General features: G+C 41.2%; 1 long non-coding RNA gene across 2 annotated transcripts in view; it reads left to right on the top strand.

Moving 5' to 3' along the window:
* Positions 1-14713, top strand: part of LOC140641772 (uncharacterized) — a 41355-nt gene that overhangs the window by 14387 nt on the left and 12255 nt on the right. The window contains exons 2-4 of one of the 2 annotated variants that reach the window (XR_012038366.1): positions 2802-2846; positions 4527-4676; positions 6412-6681. This is a non-coding gene — a long non-coding RNA (uncharacterized lncRNA). Of the gene's footprint in view, positions 1-2801; positions 2847-4526; positions 4677-6411; positions 6682-14713 lie in introns of those variants that run through there. The other variant, XR_012038365.1, reaches the window with a different exon arrangement.

Below are 14713 nucleotides of genomic sequence, written 5' to 3'. Positions count from 1 at the left end.
TCAATTCAGGAGCATTTTTACCAATTATAACTCTGATAATTGTTTCTGTTCTGTTTATTTTTCCCTTCAAGAATATCTATAATTCCTATGTTTGCTCATCAATCTCTGTTTTCTACATCTTTCCTTTCTATTGTTTCTTTCATCTGTTCTTTTGCTGTATATTTTATGAATGTTCCTAGGTTTGTCCTCTCCTGTTTCAGTCTTTAGTAGTGCTAATTCTGCTCTCTCTCTCTCTCCAAGGAAGTATGACATACTAGCATAGAGCACTCCCTCTGCCTGGATTAGAAATCTGAGTTTTTCTCTTAACCAACTCTGTGACCTTAGCTGCCTTTCTAATCCTCTCCATACTTTGGTTTTTCTCATCTGTATAATAGAGAAAATAAAAGGAACTGTTTCATAGAGTTGAATATAGTGAGTTAATACCTGTAAAGTTGACACTCAAAAACTACTATTATCAATTCTACTATTGCACTTCCTTTTTTTACAATTATATTTTAATCAGATCTATTTTCCTCTTCACTTTATCCCCCTATCCTTTCATCTCAATCTGTTCTCTAATTATTATTTCTTTTCTCAATCCAAAAATCTTCTTAAAAATTCTATGAAGGATATATAATAAATACCTGAAATCTTAATCCCACAGTATTTCATTTTCAGAAATGTGCTCTTCTTCTGAGTCTTCAGGATCATATTTACTCTTCCCTGTTTTTTAATCCTTTTCCAAATGTCCCATGTTGAGTTTTGGACTTTTATCTTTAGATATTGTGAGATTTTTTTTTTAATGAAGTATTTACCAAAAATCAGGTAAATTAATTTCTCTTGCCCATTTTTTGATTGGGTGCTGGATCTTTCTTACTCAAATCTATAGCTAATGAGTAGGTTAGATTATAGGTTAGCAATGGATTATACTGTCTCCGCCCTGGCTTCTAACAGGCAGCATTTCTGAGATTAAGGGTTCTCCTTGCCCCCACACCTGGATCTCTGACATACTGAACCAATCCAATGAATAAAAACCACCTCCCCTAACATGAACTAAAACAACCATCTATCTTCCAGTCTCCTCCTTTAACCATAATGCTTTACCAGTTGGAATTTATACATCATCATCGTCACCATCATCATCATCAACAACAGCTATCATGTTTTGAATGCTTGCCATGTGCCAACACTGATCAGGACACTTTATATCTCAAATATATACAATAATTCTACAAGATAAATATTACTGCTTCCATATTAAGAGCAAAGGAGGAAACAAGCTCAGGAAGAGTAAGTCACATTTGGGAAAAGCCTCTCAGCTATTAAGTGGAAGAAGTAAGATTCTAGCCCTGATCCATCTGTTCATTTGTTGTTCTATACCAAGCCATGTGCCCCTTCTTCCAACTCTGGTGTTTTCTAGAAACCACATTTTGTATTAATGAATATTAAAAGATAGGGAGGTAGAATTTTGCCCTTTTGTCATCTTAAAAATCATTGATTCTAAGAAAAAAAAGATCAGAGCTAGGTCCCTAAGACAGGACAGATGATGAGTAGAAGAAATCACAGTATTTTTCTATATACTTTTTTTCAAATGGGTCTGTTCCATAAGGTAAAGCATGGGTGTGCCAGACAAGGAAGATGAGGAGGTATTTCTTAATCCACCCTCTGCCAATCAGTTTTTCTTTATTAAATCTTCTTAGGTTTCAGGATTTTCCTTGCACCTCATAGACATTTCCATGCAAATTTGGGAAAGATTATGTCAGAGACAGCTAACCGCATACTATTTTAAACATTGCAATTTTCTATCATTAGGCCCAATTAGAGAGTCTGTGTGAGCCAGTGAAATACATGGTGCACACAGACCTTCCCACTCCTCTCCTACACATGAGCCCATTCCAGCGTGATACAACCATGATCCTGGGAACTCACATAGGTTAAGTGGAGAAAATTGGCTACAAGCACTCAGCCACAATTTTTAAAATACCCCATGCATTAGTTTGAGGTTAATTAGGAATATGAGTTTTGTCATAAGGCCAAACACCTCTTCTAACCTGAAGGAATGATTATTCAGAGCATGTCATTCAAGGTGACAGAGAAGACCTAGTGTCACTCAGTTCTTTTCTGGTTGCTGATTGTAATTATCTTTGTATGAGCTTTTTATAATTCTCTACTTGAATCAAGGGAACTTGAAGAAAAATAGAATAACTAATATCCATGTTCAGCATTCCTTTTCCTAGGTGAATATGTTACCTAAATATTTTTTCTAGAGAAAAGATTAATTAAATAAAAAAGAATGCTGAGAGAGCAGAATATGATCTGGGTTATAAATTAACAACATTTACTATTAAACGATGAGGATCATTCACTAATGAGCCAAATGCAATGAACAAAAAAGTGCATTTTACTTCTTCCAGGTCATTTGGTGAAATATTAGAGCTTAATTAAGTGTAGCCTGAGAAAGAGCATTCTCTAACAAATTTTTGATTCAATTCTTTAATAAGTGAAGCACACTATTTAGTTTCCAGGGGTCATGAATCTGTCCTTTATGCTCTTGCTATTAACAATTTTGTACTTGTAACTACAAGTTACTAAAAATATTGAAGGAATTAGCACAGAGTTACAACAGGCGCTGAGAGCTGAAATCCTATGCCCAGAAACTGCTGTTGGTTTTGAAACTACCCATCATGGCTGAGTCAGTTGTTCATGTGTATCTCTGCTTGGGAGCAATGATCATTTTGTGCCAAATTTGGCAGGTGTTGTCCTCATATTCCAAAATAGGGAGAGAAGCTCTCTAAAAATATCTTTCTTCCTTTTTCACACAGGCATCGTATTATTCTGGGAATGAACGCCTTACTATCAACAACTGGGTATGTATGTATTCATTTATCTTTTGTACCATTACTTGTTCCAAAAAAAGATTTGTGTTTATGTTATATTTTAGGATGGAGCATCTAACCTGATGCCTGGAACACAGTACCCAACAGATGCTGAAGGAATGAATATTCCAGCAAAGCAACTCAAAATCTCTTTCCCAGGAATTATATCCCAAAATACTCAGAGCCCAAAGCAATTGGCTTATTTTAAATGACCATATATTTCTTGCACATTTCTATTTGTTTTCATATTTATTGACAGTAGTTTATGAAAGTACAGCTTTCTTTGCCAACATAGTTCCTCAGCTTCTGTCCTTCTGACCTTTGTTTTATATGTATTTTCCTAGGATTCTTCTATTTTTGTTCAAGCCATTACTTCCTCCTCAGATGACCTCCTTATTATTCACAATAATCTGAGTCCCAGCTCAAACTATGCCTCTTATAAGGCACCCACCATCCCTCCCCATTATCCTCACCACTCAGCACATACACACTAGGTCTGTGCTAGTTGCCCTGGCATCTCTAGTCTCCCCTTAAGTTGTTCTTGAGCTACTTATGATGCACTTTTTGGATAAAATTCTTTCCACTGCCCCATGTTGATTTCCCTAAGTCACATATAGTAAGAATCCAATGAATGATTTGGTGTTCAAAGATCACACTTCACAATGTGTCTGCTTATGTTCAAAGCAGTTTTGTTCTTAGCAGTTAGTTCTTTGGCTAATCTATACAGTCCTCTGATTCTCAGCCTTCACATCTGGAACTTCATAAACACACATTCTACTAAGTCACAAGCCACACTTCAGTAATATATTCTAATTGCACATCTTCTATAAGGCTATCCTAACAGAACCTCACAAGTAATTTTATGTCAAAGAAATGTGTGTGTGTGTGTGTGTGTGTGTGCGTTTGTCTAGAGCTTCCTTCTGCTTGTCCAATATAACAACACATTCTTCAAGACAAAAGGTGTCACTTCATGAAACAATCTCTACTCTGGGAAAAAAATAAACCTTTGTATTTTGTTACTGTACAAGGTAGAAAATCAACCACTGTCCTGCTCCAAATTCTCAAATGATCATGCTATAAGAACTCAGTAAGAACTCTGTAAGGCAGAGTAGAGTGTTCAAATTTTCTTCTAGTGCATGGGAAGCCACTGGAGTGCTTTAAGCAGAGTAGGGCTTTCTTAAAATCACTCAGGCTGTCGGGTAGAGAACAGCTTGTAGGGGAAGAGGAGGATTACAGAAGGAAGCCTGTGAGGATGGCTTGGACCATGCTGATCTTTCCTAAGAGTATATTGAAAACTGACTGTAAAAAAAAAAAAAAAAAAAGTGGATAATTACAAATAGTAAATCAAAAACATCTTTTTGCAATACAACCGTGGGGAAAAAACAATAGAAGTTGAGTCAACAAGCACAGAAACCTGGGGCATTCCTTGATTGCTTGTGAGTGAGAAAGCTGAGAGATGTATATACACCTCTGATAGAGCAGGGAAGATCATTATCTATCTGTGCCCTGATGTTTGTCATATGTCACTGCCTTGCATGGGGTTCAGGAATGTTCTCCATGTACTGAGAAAAGTTGTTGAGAAGTGCTCCTGGCTGTATGCCAAGATTTCTCCTACAGCTATACCAAGCTGAGAAGGCTAATTAGACTCTACATAAGATATTTTCATCTCAGGCACCTGCTCACCGTCCATCCTGAAACCACAGGCACCAAACACGTACAATGACAAGTTCATCTGTGGCCATGATGTTGTTCTCTCAGCATTCTTCAACCACTTAACTACCTAAGATTTAAGCCTATACGTGTGAAAACTATTTTACAAAGGTGAGGAGATGCAAAATAATATTTACTGATTTCCTCTGTGCCAAGCTCTGGTAGCTATTATATATTTGATATTCATTGTCTCATTTATTTATTCCATCAAGCCAGCAGAGTAGTTATGAATATCTCCAATTTATAGAAAAGTAAACTGAAGCCCAGAAAAGGCAGGGACATACAGCCAATGAGTGTAAGGGCTTGGATTTGTTTTCAAACCTCATTATTTTAAGGAAGCCAAGTACATAATATTGCTTTGATTTCTCAAAAAGAACAGAGACAAGTTGTTTTTAAAGGCGAACAATTGTGCCTTAAAATAAAATAGCTTTATTTTTGGTTTTGTAAAAGAAATACATGTTCAGTGTTAAAAAAAAATTTTTTTAAATAATACAGAAATGTTTGCTCCTACTTCATGGCAATGCCCAGTTCAGGTGGGAATCCCCAAGCTTTAGACCCACTGGAGGTCTCACTGCACTTCTGTACCCTCTGTTCCCTCCAGCTGGAATTCCCACCCAGACTCATCCACACTTCCTTTCTCTCTCTGATAAATTTATAAGCGTCCTAAAATTCTTTTTTTTTAACATTTTATTTATTTATTCATGAGAAACACACAGAGAGACAGAGAGGCAGAGACATAGGCAGAGGGAGAAGCAGGGTCCATGCACGGAGCCCACCGTGGGACTCGATCCCAGGTCTCCAGGATCAGACCCTGGGCTGAAGGCAATGCTAAACCACTGAGCCACCTGGGCTGCCCAACGTCCTAAAATTCTTAGTCCAAATTTCCTTCAAGGCTCTCATTGTAGCCTTCGCTTTGCCCCCGCCTTCCCCTACCCAGACAGAATCACTACTGCCTCCACCTCCTTCACTTAGCCTCTGAAAGCTGTAGTTAGCCTCCTGCCGTAGTTGGCTGTTTTTGTATCTCTCTCCTCCCCTTGGATTGTGGGTTCCGAGAGGGTAGGGGCCAATCATGTTCATCTTCATACTGACAGCATAAATGCCATGGCACCATTTGTAGCATAACCTGGTGGTGGGGAAAAATACAGCGTCTCTACTGTTCCATGGTGAGATGGCACAGTATGGCAGTGAGGAGCAAGGACTCTGGGCCAGACTGCCTGGGTTCAAAACCTGGCTCTGCCCTTGCCAGTTACAACTTTGTACACATTGATTAACCTCTCCATGCTTCAGTTTTCTCATCTGCAGAATGGAAATTATAATAGCACCAACCTGACAGCAAAATCATGAGGATTGAATGAGGTAGTATTTGTAAAGAACTTAGAATATAAACATTTGTTTAAAAATACTTGTTTGGAGAATAAATATTATTCAAGCCCCAAATCTGTACCACATCATTCAAGAGAGAAGAAAATACAGCTCAAATTCAGACTCTTGGGCCCACTTTTTTCCCTCCAGTTGTTTTCACCAAGTCTTTGGTGTAGGGACTAGTTGATATTGTTCCCTACATTAAAAATAGGGATTTGGCTGGAATTGATTTTAGAGATGACTGAGCTTAAGCTTCTCATTTTATGGGTGAGGAAACCAAGGTGAAGTGGCTCTCTGAGGGCACCAAGGCTCATCATAACAGTGTTTCATTTGCCAACCCAGTGCTCTTTCCACACATTCTCAGATAATAGAGAAACCCAGAAAGCTTGAGTGTTGTTAAAATTATTTGGGAAAAAAAATGTCAGCAAAACTTGTATGAGCACAGGGCCCATGCTGATTAAGCCTCTGTTCTTATTCAAAACAGACCTCATTATATTCCCACCAAAGCTGGATTCTACTCCTTCCAGAGAACTACTGGGCCCTTCTCCTTGGACAAAATCACCATGAATTTGAGAAAACGCCCCTAATCGCTTAATGAGTGGCAGGAAGAATTACAGGATGTTAAATTGCCTTGGTGTCATCTAGGGAGAATTTTTTCAATTTTATGCTTCCAATGGGAGAGTACAGATAACTGTTACTATTACAACAAATGTGGGCATATCGTGGAATTAAATGCAAAACGTTCTTGCTTTTATTTTATTTTATCTTTTAGTGTTACAATGACATTGCAAAGAAATTTCTCACTCCTAGGCAGATGCTTCAGGCTATACCTCCATCCTCTAGCGATCAAATCCACTCTCTTCTACCCTCATGGGTACTTCAGGAGGATGTTTTGCAACGCAGTGAAACAGCAGAGTAGAGGATATGAAGTACCTAGTGGGCTCACATTCAAAATCTCACATATACAGTCTAGCCCGAGAGATGCAAACAAACAAAAATCAAAACAAGCATGGCCACTCTTTGGACATGACTCCCGCTCCTTTGCCTTCTTCCCTTTGACAAACATAATACGCAACCGGGACAGAGCCATTTTCATAAATGTTTCATTCTCCCTCCCCCGAGCATGGCATCACTGGAGCATGAATTATGACCAGCTTGGCCAGCAAGTATCTTTCCACGAGCACATCCTTTCTCATTTGTGGTCATGGTACAGCTTCCAGTGGAGCTGCCTGGGTGAAAAGAGCTCAGTATCGGAACACACCAGTGGCTCCTGCATCTCCCGACCAACCCCTTGCCTGAGAGTTTACCAGGCAGTAAATTTATGTTCTTTTCTCAAAGCCAAGACAAACGAGGGTCTTCTCTCCTTCCTGCTTGGTTGCAAACATAGGGAAATCCCACTGTTGCTGACTTATCCCACTTGGGACTCCCCATTCAAGCACTATTTCTGTTGTGCCATATTTGAACAATAAACATTGTTAGTCCTTTTTAAAAATGGTGAACAACTTCCATGGTTGCTGAGTGATAATACTCATAATTGTTGCCAACCAGGAGAATCTGTTTGTGGGTGTTTCCTTCTGCAGCTGTAACCACAGCATTGCAGGGGACAAGCAAAGAGAAAAGAATATGATGTAGCCCCAAACACATACCCTCTGGCAGCCTCACTCATCTCCCCGTGAATTCCTCTCCCTTACACATGCCTGCTTGGTAACATAAAACCATCCACAGAAGCCACTTAATTTATTGAAAGGCCTTCATAGGGGGAGGAGCAAGATGGCGGAGGAGTAGGGTCTCCAAATCACCTGTCTCCACCAAACTACCTAGAAAACCTTCAAATTATCCTGAAAATCTATGAATTCGGCCTGAGATTTAAAGAGAGACCAGCTGGAATGCTACAGTGAGAAGAGTTCGCGCTTCTATCAAGGTAGGAAGACGGGGAAAAAGAAATAAAGAAACAAAGGCCTCCAAGGGGGAGGGGCCCCGCGAGGAGCCGGGCTGAGGCCGGGGCGAGTGTCCCCAGGACAGGAGAGCCCCGTCCCGGAGGAGCAGGAGCTGCACCGACCTTCCCGGGGGAAAGGGGCTCGCGGGGAGGTGGAGCAGGACCCAGGAGGGCGGCGATGTCCTCGGGCTCCCTGGGACAGTAACAGAGCAACTGCGCGCCCAGGAGAGTGCGCCGAGCTCCCTAAGGGCTGCAGCGCGCACGGCGGGACCCGGCGGGACCCGGAGCAGCTGAAGGGGCTCGGGCGGCGGCTCCGCGGAGGGGGCTGCGCGGCCCTGGGAACAGCTCGGAGGGGCTCGGGCAGAGGAAGAGGCTCCGTGCGGAGGGGGCTGCGCGGTTCCAGGAGCAGCTCGGAGGGGCTCGGGCGGCGGCTCCGCGGAGGGGGCTGCGCGGCCCGGGAGCGCGAATCCAACAGCGCAGGCTCCGGAGCACAGGGCGCCGGGACACAGCCCAGGATCCGGCCTCCCCCGGGACAGGCAGAGGCCGGGAGGGCCCAGGACCGCAAGGACGCTCCTGCCCCAGCTGAGCACATCAGCGGCCCCGCCCCGGAGCCTCCAGGCCCTGCAGACGGAGTTCCTGCGGGGGCTGAATCCAGGGCTCCAGAGCTGCCCCGCCACTGGGGCTGTTCCTCCTGCGGCCTCACGGGGTAAACAACCCCCACTGAGCCCTGCACCAGGAGGGGGCACAGCAGCTCCCCCAAGTGCTCACACCTGAAAATCAGCACAACAGGCCCCTCCCCCAGAACACCAGCTAGACGGACAACTTCCAGGAGAAGCCAAGGGACTTAAAGTACACAGAATCAGAAGATACTCCCCGGTGGTTCTTTTTTTGTTTGTTTGTTTTTGTTTTTGTTTTTGTTTTTATTTTGTTTTGCTTTTTGATTTGTTTCCTTCCCCCACCCCCCTTTTTTTCTCCTTTCTTTTTCTTTCTTTTTCTTCTTCTTTTTTTTTTTTTTCGTTTTTTTTTTTTTCTTCCCTTTTTTTTCTCTTTCTCTTTTCTTTCCTTCTTTCTCTCCTCTCTTTTTCTCTTTTTCCCAATACAACTTGCTTTTGGCCACTCTGCACTGAGCAAAATGACTAGAAGGAAAACCTCACCTCAAAAGAAAGAATCAGAAACAGTCCTCTCTCCCACAGAGTTACAAAATCTGGATTACAATTGAATGTCAGAAAGCCAATTCAGAAGCACTATTATACAGCTACTGGTGGCTCTAGAAAAAAGTATAAAGGACTCAAGAGACTTCATGACTGCAGAATTTAGAGCTAATCAGGCAGAAATTAAAAATCAATTGAATGAGATGCAATCCAAACTAGAAGTCCTAACGACGAGGGTTAACGAGGTGGAAGAACGAGTGAGTGACCTAGAAGACAAGTTGATAGCAAAGAGGGAAACTGAGGAAAAAAGAGACAAACAATTAAAAGACCATGAAGATAGATTAAGGGAAATAAACGACAGCCTGAGGAAGAAAAACCTACGTTTGATTGGGGTTCCCGAGGGCGCCGAAAGGGACAGAGGGCCAGAATATGTATTTGAACAAATTCTAGCTGAAAACTTTCCTAATCTGGGAAGGGAAACAGGCATTCAGATCCAGGAAATAGAGAGATCCCCCCCTAAAATCAATAAAAACCGTTCAACACCTCGACATTTAATTGTGAAGCTTGCAAATTCCAAAGATAAGGAGAAGATCCTTAAAGCAGCAAGAGACAAGAAATCCCTGACTTTTATGGGGAGGAGTATTAGGGTAACAGCAGACCTCTCCACAGAGACCTGGCAGGCCAGAAAGGGCTGGCAGGATATATTCAGGGTCCTAAATGAGAAGAACATGCAACCAAGAATACTTTATCCAGCAAGGCTCTCATTCAAAATGGAAGGAGAGATAAAGAGCTTCCAAGACAGGCAGCAACTAAAAGAATATGTGACCTCCAAACCAGCTCTGCAAGAAATTTTAAGGGGGACTCTTAAAATTCCCCTTTAAGAAGAAGTTCAGTGGAACAGTCCACAAAAACAAAGACTGAATAGATATCATGATGACACTAAACTCATATCTCTCAATAGTAACTCTGAATGTGAACGGGCTTAATGACCCCATCAAAAGGCGCAGGGTTTCAGACTGGATAAAAAAGCAGGACCCATCTATTTGCTGTCTACAAGAGACTCATTTTAGACAGAAGGACACCTACAGCCTGAAAATAAAAGGTTGGAGAACCATTTACCATTCGAATGGTCCTCAAAAGAAAGCAGGGGTAGCCATCCTTATATCAGATAAACTAAAATTTACCCCAAAGACTGTAGTGAGAGATGAAGAGGGACACTATATCATACTTAAAGGATCTATTCAACAAGAGGACTTAACAATCCTCAATATATATGCTCCGAATGTGGGAGCTGCCAAATATATAAATCAATTATTAACCAAAGTGAAGAAATACTTAGATAATAATACACTTATACTTGGTGACTTCAATCTAGCTCTTTCTATACTCGATAGGTCTTCTAAGCAAAACATCTCCAAAGAAACGAGAGCTTTAAATGATACACTGGACCAGATGGATTTCACAGATATCTACAGAACTTTACATCCAAACTCAACTGAATACACATTCTTCTCAAGCGCACATGGAACTTTCTCCAGAATAGACCACATATTGGGTCACAAATCGGGTCTGAACCGATACCAAAGGATTGGGATTGTCCCCTGCATATTCTCGGACCATAATGCCTTGAAATTAGAACTAAATCACAACAAGAAGTTTGGAAGGACCTCAAACACGTGGAGGTTAAGGACCATCCTGCTAAAAGATAAAAGGGTCAACCAGGAAATTAAGGAAGAATTAAAAAGATTCATGGAAACTAATGAGAATGAAGATACAACCGTTCAAAATCTTTGGGATGCAGCAAAAGCAGTCCTAAGGGGGAAATACATCGCAATACAAGCATCCATTCAAAAACTGGAAAGAACTCAAATACAAAAGCTAACCTTACACATAAAGGAGCTAGAGAAAAAACAGCAAATAGATCCTACACCCAAGAGAAGAAGGGAGTTAATAAAGATTCGAGCAGAACTCAACGAAATCGAGACCAGAAGAACTGTGGAACAGATCAACAGAATCAGGAGTTGGTTCTTTGAAAGAATTAATAAGATAGATAAACCATTAGCCAGCCTTATTAAAAAGAAGAGAGAGAAGACTCAAATTAATAAAATCATGAATGAGAAAGGAGAGATCACTACCAACACCAAGGAAATACAAACGATTTTAAAAACATATTATGAACAGCTATACGCCAATAAATTAGGCAATCTAGAAGAAATGGACGCATTCCTGGAAAGCCACAAACTACCAAAACTGGAACAGGAAGAAATAGAAAACCTGAACAGGCCAATAACCAGGGAGGAAATTGAAGCAGTCATCAAAAACCTCCCAAGACACAAGAGTCCAGGGCCAGATGGCTTCCCAGGAGAATTTTATCAAACGTTTAAAGAAGAAATCATACCTATTCTCCTAAAGCTGTTTGGAAAGATAGAAAGAGATGGAGTACTTCCAAATTCGTTCTATGAAGCCAGCATCACCTTAATTCCAAAGCCAGACAAAGACCCCGCCAAAAAGGAGAATTACAGACCAATATCCCTGATGAACATGGATGCAAAAATTCTCAACAAGATACTGGCCAATAGGATCCAACAGTACATTAAGAAAATTATTCACCATGACCAAGTAGGATTTATCCCTGGGACACAAGGCTGGTTCAACACCCGTAAAACAATCAATGTGATTCATCATATCAGCAAGAGAAAAACCAAGAACCATATGATCCTCTCATTGGATGCAGAGAAAGCATTTGACAAAATACAGCATCCATTCCTGATTAAAACTCTTCAGAGTGTAGGGATAGAGGGAACATTCCTCGACATCTTAAAAGCCATCTATGAAAAGCCCACAGCAAATATCATTCTCAATGGGGAAGCACTGGGAGCCTTTCCCCTAAGATCAGGAACAAGACAGGGATGTCCACTCTCACCACTGCTATTCAACATAGTACTGGAAGTCCTAGCCTCAGCAATCAGACAACAAAAAGACATTAAAGGCATTCAAATTGGCAAAGAAGAAGTCAAACTCTCTCTCTTCGCCGATGACATGATACTCTACATAGAAAACCCAAAAGTCTCCACCCCAAGATTGCTAGAACTCATACAGCAATTCGGTAGCGTGGCAGGATACAAAATCAATGCCCAGAAGTCAGTGGCATTTCTATACACTAACAATGAGACTGAAGAAAGAGAAATTAAGGAGTCAATCCCATTTACAATTGCACCCAAAAGCATAAGATACCTAGGAATAAACCTCACCAAAGATGTAAAGGATCTATACCCTCAAAACTATAGAACACTTCTGAAAGAAATTGAGGAAGACACAAAGAGATGGAAAAATATTCCATGCTCATGGATTGGCAGAATTAATATTGTGAAAATGTCAATGTTACCCAGGGCAATATACACGTTTAATGCAATCCCTATCAAAATACCATGGACTTTCTTCAGAGAGTTAGAACAAATTATTTTAAGATTTGTGTGGAATCAGAAAAGACCCCGAATAGCCAGGGGAATTTTAAAAAAGAAAACCATATCTGGGGGCATCACAATGCCAGATTTCAGGTTGTACTACAAAGCTGTGGTCATCAAGACAGTGTGGTACTGGCACAAAAACAGACACATAGATCAGTGGAACAGAATAGAGAATCCAGAAGTGGACCCTGAACTTTATGGGCAACTAATATTCGATAAAGGAGGAAAGACTATCCATTGGAAGAAAGACAGTCTCTTCAATAAATGGTGCTGGGAAAATTGGACATCCATATGCAGAAGAATGAAACTAGACCACTCTCTTTCACCATACACAAAGATAAACTCAAAATGGATGAAAGATCTAAATGTGAGACAAGATTCCATCAAAATCCTAGAGAAGAACACAGGCAACACCCTTTTTGAACTCGGCCATAGTAACTTCTTGCAAGATACATCCACAAAGGCAAAAGAAACAAAAGCAAAAATGAACTATTGGGACTTCATCAAGATAAGAAGCTTTTGCACAGCAAAGGATACAGTCAACAAAACTCAAAGACAACCTACAGAATGGGAGAAGATATTTGCAAATGACATATCAGATAAAGGGCTAGTTTCCAAGATCTATAAAGAACTTATTAAACTCAACACCAAAGAAACAAACAATCCAATCATGAAATGGGCAAAAGACATGAACAGAAATCTCACAGAGGAAGACATAGACATGGCCAACATGCATATGAGAAAATGTTCTGCATCACTTGCCATCAGGGAAATACAAATCAAAACTACAATGAGATACCACCTCACACCAGTGAGAATGGGGAAAATTAACAAGGCAGGAAACAACAAATGTTGGAGAGGATGCGGAGAAAAGGGAACCCTCCTACACTGTTGGTGGGAATGTGAACTGGTGCAGCCACTCTGGAAAACTGTGTGGAGGTTCCTCAAACAGTTAAAAATATACCTGCCCTACGACCCAGCAATTGCACTGTTGGGGATTTACCCCAAAGATACAAATGCAATGAAACGCCGGGACACCTGCACCCCGATGTTTCTAGCAGCAATGGCCACTATAGCCAAACTGTGGAAGGAGCCTCGGTGTCCAACGAAAGATGAATGGATAAAGAAGATGTGGTTTATGTATACAATGGAATATTACTCAGCTATTAGAAATGACAAATACCCACCATTTGCTTCAACGTGGATGGAACTGGAGGGTATTATGCTGAGTGAAGTAAGTCAGTCGGAGAAGGACAAACATTATATGTTCTCATTCATTTGGGGAATATAAATAATAGTGAAAGGGAAAATAAGGGAAGGGAGAAGAAATGTGTGGGAAATATCAGAAAGGGAGACAGAACGTAAAGACTGCTAACTCTGGGAAACGAACTAGGGGTGGTAGAAGGGGAGGAGGGCGGGGGGGTGGGAGTGAATGGGTGACGGGCACTGGGTGTTATTCTGTATGTTAGTAAATTGAACACCAATAAAAAAAAATTGATTTGAAAAAAAAAAAAAAAAAAAAAAAAAAAAAAGAAAGGCCTTCATAAAATATTTCCTTAATATTCAATAAAGTAGAAGTCGCTGAAGTGGAAAAATGGAGTCTTCTTTAAAAGGAAACTTGCCATGTGAGGTAAAGCAAAATGCATTAACCCTAAGACAACTGTACTTTTGAAGATTCTGTTTCTCCTTAACTCTCCAGGTCGCTGATGGCACTTCTGCCCACCCAGCTACCCAGCTCAAAACCTTTTGCTTCCTTTTTTTTTTTTTTTTTTTTTTTTTTTTTAATTTTTTTATTTATTTACTTATGATAGTCACAGAGAGAGAGAGAGAGAGAGGCAGAGACACAGGCAGAGGGAGAAGCAGGCTCCATGCATCGGGAGCCTGATATGGGATTCGATCCCGGGTCTCCAGGATCGCGCCCCGGGCCAAAGGCAGGCGCCAAACCGCTGCGCCACCCAGGGATCCCAACCTTTTGCTTCCTTACTTCCCTCCACTCATCACCAGCACAGTCAAGTTCTATGTCTTAGATAGTTCTTAAAATGTGCCCTCTCGTCCCTAACCTCACCCCCCACAGCCTTGATTCAAATCACCAGTTTCTCTGCAAGAGTTGTCCTTGTGGTTCTCAAGGTGGGGCTCCCAGAACACTACCACCAGCATCAACTGAGAACTTCTCAGAAATGCAAATTCTCAGGCCTTACCCCAGACCCACTATATCTGACACTCTGGGGTTGG

This window comes from Canis lupus, chromosome 10 (genome assembly GCF_048164855.1).
Source record: "Canis lupus baileyi chromosome 10, mCanLup2.hap1, whole genome shotgun sequence".
NCBI classification, from domain to species: domain Eukaryota; kingdom Metazoa; phylum Chordata; class Mammalia; order Carnivora; family Canidae; genus Canis; species Canis lupus.
Note: the sequence above shows the minus strand (reverse complement) of the source record. Positions and strands in the feature narration are given on the sequence as shown.